We start from the raw sequence: 13,606 nt of genomic DNA on the forward strand, positions 1-13,606 counted from the left end.
ACCATAAAACAGCGGGAAAAGCGAACAAGTGTGTGCAATCCATAAGACAGCGGGAAAAGGGAACAAGTGTGTGCAATCCATAAAACAGCGGGAAAAGCGAACAAGTGTGTGCAATCCATAAAACAGTGGGAAAAGCGAACAAGAGTGTGCAATCCATAAAACAGCGGGAAAAGGGAACAAGTGTGTGCAATCCATAAAACAGCGGGAAAAGGGAACAAGTGTGTGCAATCCATAAAACCGCGGGAAAAGCGAACAATTGTGCAATCCATAAAACAGATGGAAAAGGGAACAAGTGTGTGCAATCCATAAAACAGCGGGAAAAGGGAACAAGTGTGTGCAATCCATAAAACAGCGGGAAAAGGGAACAAGTGTGTGCAATCCATAAAACAGCGGGAAAAGGGAACAAGTGTGTGCAATCCATAAAACAGCGGGAAAAGGGAACAAGTGTGTGCAATCCATAAAACAGCGGGAAAAGGGAACAAGTGTGTGCAATCCTTAAAACAGCGGGAAAAGGGAACAAGTGTGTGCAATCCATAAAACAGATGGAAAAGGGAACAAGTGTGTGCAATCCATAAAACAGCGGGAAAAGGGAACAAGTGTGTGCAATCCATAAAACAGCGGGAAAAGGGAACAAGTGTGTGCAATCCATAAAACAGCGGGAAAAGAGAACAAGTGTGTGCAATCCATAAAACAGCAGAAAAAGCGAACAAGTGTGTGCAATCCATAAAACAGCGGGAAAAGGGAACAAGTGTGTGCAATCCATAAAACAGCGGGAAAAGGGAACAAGTGTGTGCAATCCATAAAACAGCGGGAAAAGGGAACAAGTGTGTGCAATCCATAAAACAGCGGGAAAAGGGAACAAGTGTGTGCAATCCATAAAACAGCAGGAAAAGCGAACAAGTGTGTGCAATCCATAAAACAGCTGGAAAAGGGAACAAGTGTGTGCAATCCATAAAACAGATGGAAAAGGGAACAAGTGTGTGCAATCCATAAAACAGCGGAAAAAGGGAACAAGAGTGTGCAATCCATAAAACAGCGGGAAAAGGGAACAAGTGTGTGCAATCCATTAAACAGCGGGAAAAGGGAACAAGTGTGTGCAATCCATAAAACAGCGGGAAAAGGGAACATGTGTGTGCAATCCATAAAACAGCGGGAAAAGGGAACAAGTGTGTGCAATCCATAAAACAGCTGGAAAAGGGAACAAGTGTGTGCAATCCATAAAACAGATGGAAAAAGGAACAAGTGTGTGCAATCCATAAAACAGCGGGAAAAGGGAACAAGTGTGTGCAATCCATAAAACAGCGGGAAAAGGGAATAAGTGTGTGCAATCCATAAAACAACGGGAAAAGGGAACAAGTGTGTGCAATCCATAAAACAACGGGAAAAGGGAACAAGTGTGTGCAATCCTTAAAACAGCGGGAAAAGGGAACAAGTGTGTGCAATCCATAAAACAGCGGGAAAAGGGAACAAGTGTGCAATCCATAAAACAGATGAAAAATGGAACAAGTGTGTGCAATCCATAAAACAGCGGGAAAAGGGAACAAGTGTGTGCTATCCATAAAACAGCGGGAAAAGGGAACAAGTGTGTGCAATCCATAAAACAGCGGGAAAAGGAAACAAGTGTGTGCAATCCATAAAACAGCGGGAAAAGGGAACAAGTGTGTGCAATCCATAAAACAGCGGCAAAAGGGAACAAGTGTGTGCAATCCATAAAACAGATGGAAAAGGGAACAAGTGTGTGCAATCCATAAAACAGCGGGAAAAGGGAACAAGTGTGTGCAATCCATAAAACAGCGGGAAAAGGGAACAAGTGTGTGCAATCCTTAAAACAGCGGGAAAAGGGAACAAGTGTGTGCAATCCATAAAACAGATGGAAAAGGGAACAAGTGTGTGCAATCCATAAAACAGCGGGAAAAGGGAACAAGTGTGTGCAATCCATAAAACAGCGGGAAAAGGGAACAAGTGTGTGCAATCCATAAAACAGCGGGAAAAGAGAACAAGTGTGTGCAATCCATAAAACAGCAGGAAAAGCGAACAAGTGTGTGCAATCCATAAAACAGCGGGAAAAGGGAACAAGTGTGTGCAATCCATAAAACAGCGGGAAAAGGGAACAAGTGTGTGCAATCCATAAAACAGCGGGAAAAGGGAACAAGTGTGTGCAATCCATAAAACAGCGGGAAAAGGGAACAAGTGTGTGCAATCCATAAAACAGCAGGAAAAGCGAACAAGTGTGTGCAATCCATAAAACAGCTGGAAAAGGGAACAAGTGTGTGCAATCCATAAAACAGATGGAAAAGGGAACAAGTGTGTGCAATCCATAAAACAGCGGAAAAAGGGAACAAGAGTGTGCAATCCATAAAACAGCGGGAAAAGGGAACAAGTGTGTGCAATCCATTAAACAGCGGGAAAAGGGAACAAGTGTGTGCAATCCATAAAACAGCGGGAAAAGGGAACATGTGTGTGCAATCCATAAAACAGCGGGAAAAGGGAACAAGTGTGTGCAATCCATAAAACAGCTGGAAAAGGGAACAAGTGTGTGCAATCCATAAAACAGATGGAAAAAGGAACAAGTGTGTGCAATCCATAAAACAGCGGGAAAAGGGAACAAGTGTGTGCAATCCATAAAACAGCGGGAAAAGGGAATAAGTGTGTGCAATCCATAAAACAACGGGAAAAGGGAACAAGTGTGTGCAATCCATAAAACAACGGGAAAAGGGAACAAGTGTGTGCAATCCTTAAAACAGCGGGAAAAGGGAACAAGTGTGTGCAATCCATAAAACAGCGGGAAAAGGGAACAAGTGTGCAATCCATAAAACAGATGAAAAATGGAACAAGTGTGTGCAATCCATAAAACAGCGGGAAAAGGGAACAAGTGTGTGCAATCCATAAAACAGCGGGAAAAGGGAACAAGTGTGTGCAATCCATAAAACAGCGGGAAAAGGAAACAAGTGTGTGCAATCCATAAAACAGCGGGAAAAGGGAACAAGTGTGTGCAATCCATAAAACAGCGGCAAAAGGGAACAAGTGTGTGCAATCCATAAAACAGATGGAAAAGGGAACAAGTGTGTGCAATCCATAAAACAGCGGGAAAAGGGAACAAGTGTGCGCAATCCATAAAACAGCGGGAAAAGGGAACAAGTGTGTGCAATCCATAAAACAGTGGGAAAAGGGAACAAGTGTGTGCAATCCATAAAACAGCGGGAAAAGGGAACAAGTGTGCGCAATCCATAAAACAGCGGGAAAAGGGAACAAGTGTGTGCAATCCATAAAACAGCAGGAAAAGGGTACAGGTGTGTGCAATCCATAAAACAACGGGAAAAGGGAACAAGTGTGTGCAATCCATAAAACAGCGGGAAAAGGGAACAAGTGTGTGCAATCCATTAAACAGCGGGAAAAGGGAACAAGTGTGTGCAATCCATAAAACAGCGGGAAAAGGGAACATGTGTGTGCAATCCATAAAACAGCGGGAAAAGGGAACAAGTGTGTGCAATCCATAAAACAGCTGGAAAAGGGAACAAGTGTGTGCAATCCATAAAACAGATGGAAAATGGAACAAGTGTGTGCAATCCATAAAACAGCGGGAAAAGGGAACAAGTGTGTGCAATCCATAAAACAGCGGGAAAAGGGAACAAGTGTGTGCAATCCATAAAACAGCGGGAAAAGGGAACAAGTGTGTGCAATCCATAAAACAGCGGGAAAAGGGAACAAGTGTGTGCAATCCATAAAACAGTGGGAAAAGGGAACAAGTGTGTGCAATCCATAAAACAGCGGGAAAAGGGAACAAGTGTGCAATCCATAAAACAGATGGAAAAGGGAACAAGTGTGTGCAATCCATAAAACAGCTGGAAAAGGGAACAAGTGTGTGCAATCCATAAAACAGATGGAAAAGGGAACAAGTGTGTGCAATCCATAAAACAGCGGAAAAAGGGAACAAGAGTGTGCAATCCATAAAACAGCGGGAAAAGGGAACAAGTGTGTGCAATCCATTAAACAGCGGGAGAAGGGAACAAGTGTGTGCAATCCATAAAACAGCGGGTAAAGGGAACATGTGTGTGCAATCCATAAAACAGCGGGAAAAGGGAACAAGTGTGTGCAATCCATAAAACAGCTGGAAAAGGGAACAAGTGTGTGCAATCCATAAAACAGATGGAAAATGGAACAAGTGTGTGCAATCCATAAAACAGCGGGAAAAGGGAACAAGTGTGTGCAATCCATAAAACAGCGGGAAAAGGGAACAAGTGTGTGCAATCCATAAAACAGCGGGAAAAGGGAACAAGTGTGTGCAATCCATAAAACAGCGGCAAAAGGGAACAAGTGTGTGCAATCCATAAAACAGTGGGAAAAGGGAACAAGTGTGTGCAATCCATAAAACAGCGGGAAAAGGGAACAAGTGTGCAATCCATAAAACAGATGGAAAAGGGAACAAGTGTGTGCAATCCATAAAACAGCGGGAAAAGGGAACAAGTGTGCAATCCATAAAACAGATGGAAAAGGGAACAAGTGTGTGCAATCCATAAAACAGCGGGAAAAGGGAATAAGTGTGTGCAATCCATAAAACAACGGGAAAAGGGAACAAGTGTGTGCAATCCACAAAACAACGGGAAAAGGGAACAAGTGTGTGCAATCCTTAAAACAGCGGGAAAAGGGAACAAGTGTGTGCAATCCATAAAACAGCGGGAAAAGGGAACAAGTGTGCAATCCATAAAACAGATGAAAAATGGAACAAGTGTGTGCAATCCATAAAACAGCGGGAAAAGGAAACAAGTGTGTGCAATCCATAAAACAGCGGGAAAAGGGAACAAGTGTGTGCAATCCATAAAACAGCGGCAAAAGGGAACAAGTGTGTGCAATCCATAAAACAGCGGGAAAAGGGAACAAGTGTGTGCAATCCATAAAACAGCGGGAAAAGGGAACAAGTGTGTGCAATCCATAAAACAGCGGGAAAAGGGAACAAGTGTGTGCAATCCATAAAACAGCGGGAAAAGGGAACAAGTGTGTGCAATCCATAAAACAGCGGGAAAAGGGAACAAGTGTGTGCAATCCATAAAACAGCTGGAAAAGGGAACAAGTGTGTGCAATCCATAAAACAGATGGAAAAGGGAACAAGTGTGTGCAATCCATAAAACAGCGGAAAAAGGGAACAAGAGTGTGCAATCCATAAAACAGCGGGAAAAGGGAACAAGTGCGTGCAATCCATAAAACAGCGGGAAAAGGGAACAAGTGTGTGCAATCCATAAAACAGCGGGAAAAGGGAACAAGTGTGTGCAATCCATAAAACAGCGGGAAAAGGGAACAAGTGTGTGCAATCCATAAAACAGCAGGAAAAGGGAACAAGTGTGCGCAATCCATAAAACAGCGGGAAAAGGGAACAAGTGTGTGCAATCCATAAAACAGCGGGAAAAGGGAACAAGTGTGTGCAATCCATAAAACAGCGGGAAAAGGGAACAAGTGTGCGCAATCCATAAAACAGCGGGAAAAGGGAACAAGTGTGTGCAATCCATAAAACAGCAGGAAAAGGGAACAGGTGTGTGCAATCCATAAAACAGCGGGAAAAGGGAACAAGTGTGTGCAATCCATAAAACAGCGGGAAAAGGGAACAAGTGTGTGCAATCCATAAAACAACGGGCAAAGGGAACAAGTGTGTGCAATCCATAAAACAGCGGGAAAAGGGAACAAGTATGTGCAATCCATAAAACAGCGGGAAAAGGGAACAAGCGTGTGCAATCCATAAAACAGCGGGAAAAGGGAACAAGTGTGTGCAATCCATAAAACAGCAGGAAAAGGGAACAAGTGTGTGCAATCCATAAAACAGCGGGAAAAGCGACCAAGTGTGTGCAATCCATAAAACAGCGGGAAAAGGGAACAAGTGTGTGCAATCCATAAAACAGATGGAAAAGGGAACAAGTGTGTGCAATCCATAAAACAGCGGAAAAAGGGAACAAGAGTGTGCAATCCATAAAACAGCGGGAAAAGGGAACAAGTGTGTGCAATCCATTAAACAGCGGGAAAAGGGAACAAGTGTGTGCAATCCATAAAACAGCGGGAAAAGGGAACATGTGTGTGCAATCCATAAAACAGCGGGAAAAGGGAACAAGTGTGTGCAATCCATAAAACAGCTGGAAAAGGGAACAAGTGTGTGCAATCCATAAAACAGATGGAAAATGGAACAAGTGTGTGCAATCCATAAAACAGTTGGAAAAGGGAACAAGTGTGTGCAATCCATAAAACAGCGGGAAAAGGGAACAAGTGTGTGCAATCCATAAAACAGCGGGAAAAGGGAACAAGTGTGTGCAATCCATAAAACAGCGGCAAAAGGGAAACAAGTGTGTGCAATCCATAAAACAGTGGGAAAAGGGAACAAGTGTGTGCAATCCATAAAACAGCGGGAAAAGGGAACAAGTGTGCAATCCATAAAACAGATGGAAAAGGGAACAAGTGTGTGCAATCCATAAAACAGCGGGAAAAGGGAACAAGTGTGCAATCCATAAAACAGATGGAAAAGGGAACAAGTGTGTGCAATCCATAAAACAGCTGGAAAAGGGAATAAGTGTGTGCAATCCATAAAACAACGGGAAAAGGGAACAAGTGTGTGCAATCCATAAAACAGTGGGAAAAGGGAACAAGTGTGTGCAATCCATAAAACAGCGGGAAAAGGGAACAAGTGTGCAATCCATAAAACAGATGGAAAAGGGAACAAGTGTGTGCAATCCATAAAACAGCTGGAAAAGGGAACAAGTGTGTGCAATCCATAAAACAGATGGAAAAGGGAACAAGTGTGTGCAATCCATAAAACAGCGGAAAAAGGGAACAAGAGTGTGCAATCCATAAAACAGCGGGAAAAGGGAACAAGTGTGTGCAATCCATTAAACAGCGGGAAAAGGGAACAAGTGTGTGCAATCCATAAAACAGCGGGAAAAGGGAACATGTGTGTGCAATCCATAAAACAGCGGGAAAAGGGAACAAGTGTGTGCAATCCATAAAACAGCTGGAAAAGGGAACAAGTGTGTGCAATCCATAAAACAGATGGAAAATGGAACAAGTGTGTGCAATCCATAAAACAGCGGGAAAAGGGAACAAGTGTGTGCAATCCATAAAACAGCGGGAAAAGGGAACAAGTGTGTGCAATCCATAAAACAGCGGGAAAAGGGAACAAGTGTGTGCAATCCATAAAACAGCGGCAAAAGGGAACAAGTGTGTGCAATCCATAAAACAGTGGGAAAAGGGAACAAGTGTGTGCAATCCATAAAACAGCGGGAAAAGGGAACAAGTGTGCAATCCATAAAACAGATGGAAAAGGGAACAAGTGTGTGCAATCCATAAAACAGCGGGAAAAGGGAACAAGTGTGCAATCCATAAAACAGATGGAAAAGGGAACAAGTGTGTGCAATCCATAAAACAGCGGGAAAAGGGAATAAGTGTGTGCAATCCATAAAACAACGGGAAAAGGGAACAAGTGTGTGCAATCCATAAAACAACGGGAAAAGGGAACAAGTGTGTGCAATCCTTAAAACAGCGGGAAAAGGGAACAAGTGTGTGCAATCCATAAAACAGCGGGAAAAGGGAACAAGTGTGCAATCCATAAAACAGATGAAAAATGGAACAAGTGTGTGCAATCCATAAAACAGCGGGAAAAGGGAACAAGTGTGTGCAATCCATAAAACAGCGGGAAAAGGGAACAAGTGTGTGCAATCCATAAAACAGCGGGAAAAGGAAACAAGTGTGTGCAATCCATAAAACAGCGGGAAAAGGGAACAAGTGTGTGCAATCCATAAAACAGCGGCAAAAGGGAACAAGTGTGTGCAATCCATAAAACAGATGGAAAAGGGAACAAGTGTGTGCAATCCATAAAACAGCGGGAAAAGGGAACAAGTGTGCGCAATCCATAAAACAGCGGGAAAAGGGAACAAGTGTGTGCAATCCATAAAACAGCGGGAAAAGGGAACAAGTGTGTGCAATCCATAAAACAACGGGCAAAGGGAACAAGTGTGTGCAATCCATAAAACAGCGGGAAAAGGGAACAAGTATGTGCAATCCATAAAACAGCGGGAAAAGGGAACAAGCGTGTGCAATCCATAAAACAGCGGGAAAAGGGAACAAGTGTGTGCAATCCATAAAACAGCAGGAAAAGGGAACAAGTGTGTGCAATCCATAAAACAGAGGGAAAAGCGACCAAGTGTGTGCAATCCATAAAACAGCGGGAAAAGGGAACAAGTGTGTGCAATCCATAAAACAGATGGAAAAGGGAACAAGTGTGTGCAATCCATAAAACAGCGGAAAAAGGGAACAAGAGTGTGCAATCCATAAAACAGCGGGAAAAGGGAACAAGTGTGTGCAATCCATTAAACAGCGGGAAAAGGGAACAAGTGTGTGCAATCCATAAAACAGCGGGAAAAGGGAACATGTGTGTGCAATCCATAAAACAGCGGGAAAAGGGAACAAGTGTGTGCAATCCATAAAACAGCTGGAAAAGGGAACAAGTGTGTGCAATCCATAAAACAGATGGAAAATGGAACAAGTGTGTGCAATCCATAAAACAGCGGGAAAAGGGAACAAGTGTGTGCAATCCATAAAACAGCGGGAAAAGGGAACAAGTGTGTGCAATCCATAAAACAGCGGCAAAAGGGAACAAGTGTGTGCAATCCATAAAACAGTGGGAAAAGGGAACAAGTGTGTGCAATCCATAAAACAGCGGGAAAAGGGAACAAGTGTGCAATCCATAAAACAGATGGAAAAGGGAACAAGTGTGTGCAATCCATAAAACAGCGGGAAAAGGGAACAAGTGTGCAATCCATAAAACAGATGGAAAAGGGAACAAGTGTGTGCAATCCATAAAACAGCTGGAAAAGGGAATAAGTGTGTGCAATCCATAAAACAACGGGAAAAGGGAACAAGTGTGTGCAATCCATAAAACAACGGGAAAAGGGAACAAGTGTGTGCAATCCATAAAACAGCGGGAAAAGGGAACAAGTGTGTGCAATCCATAAAACAGCGGGAAAAGGGAACAAGTGTGCAATCCATAAAACAGATGAAAAATGGAACAAGTGTGTGCAATCCATAAAACAGCGGGAAAAGGGAACAAGTGTGTGCAATCCATAAAACAGCGGGAAAAGGGAACAAGTGTGTGCAATCCATAAAACAGCGGGAAAAGGAAACAAGTGTGTGCAATCCATAAAACAGCGGGAAAAGGGAACAAGTGTGTGCAATCCATAAAACAGCGGCAAAACGGAACAAGTGTGTGCAATCCATAAAACAGATGGAAAAGGGAACAAGTGTGTGCAATCCATAAAACAGCGGGAAAAGGGAACAAGTGTGCGCAATCCATAAAACAGCGGGAAAAGGGAACAAGTGTGTGCAATCCATAAAACAGCGGGAAAAGGGAACAAGTGTGTGCAATCCATAAAACAGCGGGAAAAGGGAACAAGTGTGCGCAATCCATAAAACAGCAGGAAAAGGGAACAAGTGTGTGCAATCCATAAAACAGCAGAAAAAGGGAACAGGTGTGTGCAATCCATAAAACAGCGGGAAAAGGGAACAAGTGTGTGCAATCCATAAAACAGCGGGAAAAGGGAACAAGTGTGTGCAATCCATAAAACAACGGGCAAAGGGAACAAGTGTGTGCAATCCATAAAACAGCGGGAAAAGGGAACAAGTTTGTGCAATCCATAAAACAGCGGGAAAAGGGAACAAGCGTGTGCAATCCATAAAACAGCGGGAAAAGGGAACAAGTGTGTGCAATCCATAAAACAGCAGGAAAAGGGAACAAGTGTGAGCAATCCATAAAACAGCGGGAAAAGCGACCAAGTGTGTGCAATCCATAAAACAGCGGGAAAAGGGAACAAGTGTGTGCAATCCATAAAACAGCTGGAAAAGGGAACAAGTGTGTAATCCATAAAACAGATGGAAAAGGGAACAAGTGTGTGCAATCCATAAAACAGCGGGAAAAGGGAACAAGTGTGTGCAATCCATAAAACAGCGAGAAAAGCGAACAAGAGTGTGCAATCCATAAAACAGCGGGAAAAGGGAACAAGTGTGCGCAATCCATAAAACAGCGGGAAAAGGGAACAAGTGTGTGCAATCCATAAAACAGCGGGAAAAGGGAACAAGTGTGTGCAATCCATAAAACAACGGGAAAAGGGAACAAGTGTGTGCTATCCATAAAACAACGGGAAAAGGGAACAAGTGTGTGCAATCCATAAAACAGTGAGAAAAGGGAACAAGTGTGCAATCCATAAAACAGATGCAAAAGGGAACAAGTGTGTGCAATCCATAAAACAGCGGGAAAAGGGAACAAGTATGTGCAATGCATAAAACTGCGGGAAAAGGGAACAAGTGTGTGCAATCCATAAAACAGATGCAAAAGGGAACAAGTGTGTGCAATCCATAAAACAGTGGGAAAAGCGAACAAGAGTGTACAATGCATAAAACAGCGGGAAAAGGGAACAAGTGTGTGCAATCCATAAAACCGCGGGAAAAGCGAACAATTGTGCAATCTATAAAACAGATGGAAAAGGGAACAAGTGTGTGCAATCCATAAAACAGCGGGAAAAGGGAACAAGTGTGTGCAATCCATAAAACAGCGGGAAAAGGGAACAAGTGTGTGCAATCCATAAAACAGCGGGAAAAGGGAACAAGTGTGTGCAATCCATAAAACAGCGGGAAAAGGGAACAAGTGTGTGCAATCCATAAAACAGCGGGAAAAGGGAACAAGTGTGTGCAATCCATTAAACAGCGGGAAAAGGGAACAAGTGTGTGCAATCCATAAAACAGCGGGAAAAGGGAACATGTGTGTGCAATCCATAAAACAGCGGGAAAAGGGAACAAGTGTGTGCAATCCATAAAACAGCTGGAAAAGGGAACAAGTGTGTGCAATCCATAAAACAGATGGAAAATGGAACAAGTGTGTGCAATCCATAAAACAGCGGGAAAAGGGAACAAGTGTGTGCAATCCATAAAACAGCGGGAAAAGGGAACAAGTGTGTGCAATCCATAAAACAGCGGGAAAAGGGAACAAGTGTGTGCAATCCATAAAACAGCGGCAAAAGGGAACAAGTGTGTGCAATCCATAAAACAGTGGGAAAAGGGAACAAGTGTGTGCAATCCATAAAACAGCGGGAAAAGGGAACAAGTGTGCAATCCATAAAACAGATGGAAAAGGGAACAAGTGTGTGCAATCCATAAAACAGCGGGAAAAGGGAACAAGTGTGCAATCCATAAAACAGATGGAAAAGGGAACAAGTGTGTGCAATCCATAAAACAGCGGGAAAAGGGAATAAGTGTGTGCAATCCATAAAACAACGGGAAAAGGGAACAAGTGTGTGCAATCCATAAAACAACGGGAAAAGGGAACAAGTGTGTGCAATCCTTAAAACAGCGGGAAAAGGGAACAAGTGTGTGCAATCCATAAAACAGCGGGAAAAGGGAACAAGTGTGCAATCCATAAAACAGATGAAAAATGGAACAAGTGTGTGCAATCCATAAAACAGCGGGAAAAGGGAACAAGTGTGTGCAATCCATAAAACAGCGGGAAAAGGGAACAAGTGTGTGCAATCCATAAAACAGCAGGAAAAGGAAACAAGCGTGTGCAATCCATAAAACAGCGGGAAAAGGGAACAAGTGTGTGCAATCCATAAAACAGCGGCAAAAGGGAACAAGTGTGTGCAATCCATAAAACAGATGGAAAAGGGAACAAGTGTGTGCAATCCATAAAACAGCGGGAAAAGGGAACAAGTGTGCGCAATCCATAAAACAGCGGGAAAAGGGAACAAGTGTGTGCAATCCATAAAACAGCGGGAAAAGGGAACAAGTGTGTGCAATCCATAAAACAGCGGGAAAAGGGAACAAGTGTGCGCAATCCATAAAACAGCGGGAAAAGGGAACAAGTGTGTGCAATCCATAAAACAGCAGGAAAAGGGAACAGGTGTGTGCAGTCCATAAAACAGCGGGAAAAGGGAACAAGTGTGTGCAATCCATAAAACAGCGGGAAAAGGGAACAAGTGTGTGCAATCCATAAAACAACGGGCAAAGGGAACAAGTGTGTGCAATCCATAAAACAGCGGGAAAAGGGAACAAGTATGTGCAATCCATAAAACAGCGGGAAAAGGGAACAAGCGTGTGCAATCCATAAAACAGCGGGAAAAGGGAACAAGTGTGTGCAATCCATAAAACAGCAGGAAAAGGGAACAAGTGTGTGCAATCCATAAAACAGCGGGAAAAGCGACCAAGTGTGTGCAATCCATAAAACAGCGGGAAAAGGGAACAAGTGTGTGCAATCCATAAAACAGATGGAAAAGGGAACAAGTGTGTGCAATCCATAAAACAGCGGAAAAAGGGAACAAGAGTGTGCAATCCATAAAACAGCGGGAAAAGGGAACAAGTGTGTGCAATCCATTAAACAGCGGGAAAAGGGAACAAGTGTGTGCAATCCATAAAACAGCGGGAAAAGGGAACATGTGTGTGCAATCCATAAAACAGCGGGAAAAGGGAACAAGTGTGTGCAATCCATAAAACAGCTGGAAAAGGGAACAAGTGTGTGCAATCCATAAAACAGATGGAAAATGGAACAAGTGTGTGCAATCCATAAAACAGCAGGAAAAGGGAACAAGTGTGTGCAATCCATAAAACAGCGGGAAAAGGGAACAAGTGTGTGCAATCCATAAAACAGCGGCAAAAGGGAACAAGTGTGTGCAATCCATAAAACAGTGGGAAAAGGGAACAAGTGTGTGCAATCCATAAAACAGCGGGAAAAGGGAACAAGTGTGCAATCCATAAAACAGATGGAAAAGGGAACAAGTGTGTGCAATCCATAAAACAGCGGGAAAAGGGAACAAGTGTGCAATCCATAAAACAGATGGAAAAGGGAACAAGTGTGTGCAATCCATAAAACAGCTGGAAAAGGGAATAAGTGTGTGCAATCCATAAAACAACGGGAAAAGGGAACAAGTGTGTGCAATCCATAAAACAACGGGAAAAGGGAACAAGTGTGTGCAATCCATAAAACAGCGGGAAAAGGGAACAAGTGTGTGCAATCCATAAAACAGCGGGAAAAGGGAACAAGTGTGCAATCCATAAAACAGATGAAAAATGGAACAAGTGTGTGCAATCCATAAAACAGCGGGAAAAGGGAACAAGTGTGTGCAATCCATAAAACAGCGGGAAAAGGGAACAAGTGTGTGCAATCCATAAAACAGCGGGAAAAGGAAACAAGTGTGTGCAATCCATAAAACAGCGGGAAAAGGGAACAAGTGTGTGCAATCCATAAAACAGCGGCAAAACGGAACAAGTGTGTGCAATCCATAAAACAGATGGAAAAGGGAACAAGTGTGTGCAATCCATAAAACAGCGGGAAAAGGGAACAAGTGTGCGCAATCCATAAAACAGCGGGAAAAGGGAACAAGTGTGTGCAATCCATAAAACAGCGGGAAAAGGGAACAAGTGTGTGCAATCCATAAAACAGCGGGAAAAGGGAACAAGTGTGCGCAATCCATAAAACAGCAGGAAAAGGGAACAAGTGTGTGCATTCCATAAAACAGCAGAAAAAGGGAACAGGTGTGTGCAATCCATAAAACAGCGGGAAAAGGGAACAAGTGTGTGCAATCCATAAAACAGC

At 43.2% G+C, this 13,606-nt stretch overlaps 1 protein-coding gene across 2 annotated transcripts in view; it reads right to left on the reverse strand.

Moving 5' to 3' along the window:
• Nucleotides 1-13,606, reverse strand: part of LOC138765131 (putative helicase MOV-10) — a 129,274-nt gene that overhangs the window by 83,276 nt on the left and 32,392 nt on the right. The gene's annotated exons all lie outside the window — the stretch shown is intronic.

The sequence above is a fragment of the Narcine bancroftii genome, chromosome 5, assembly GCF_036971445.1.
Source record: "Narcine bancroftii isolate sNarBan1 chromosome 5, sNarBan1.hap1, whole genome shotgun sequence".
NCBI lineage: Eukaryota > Metazoa > Chordata > Chondrichthyes > Torpediniformes > Narcinidae > Narcine > Narcine bancroftii.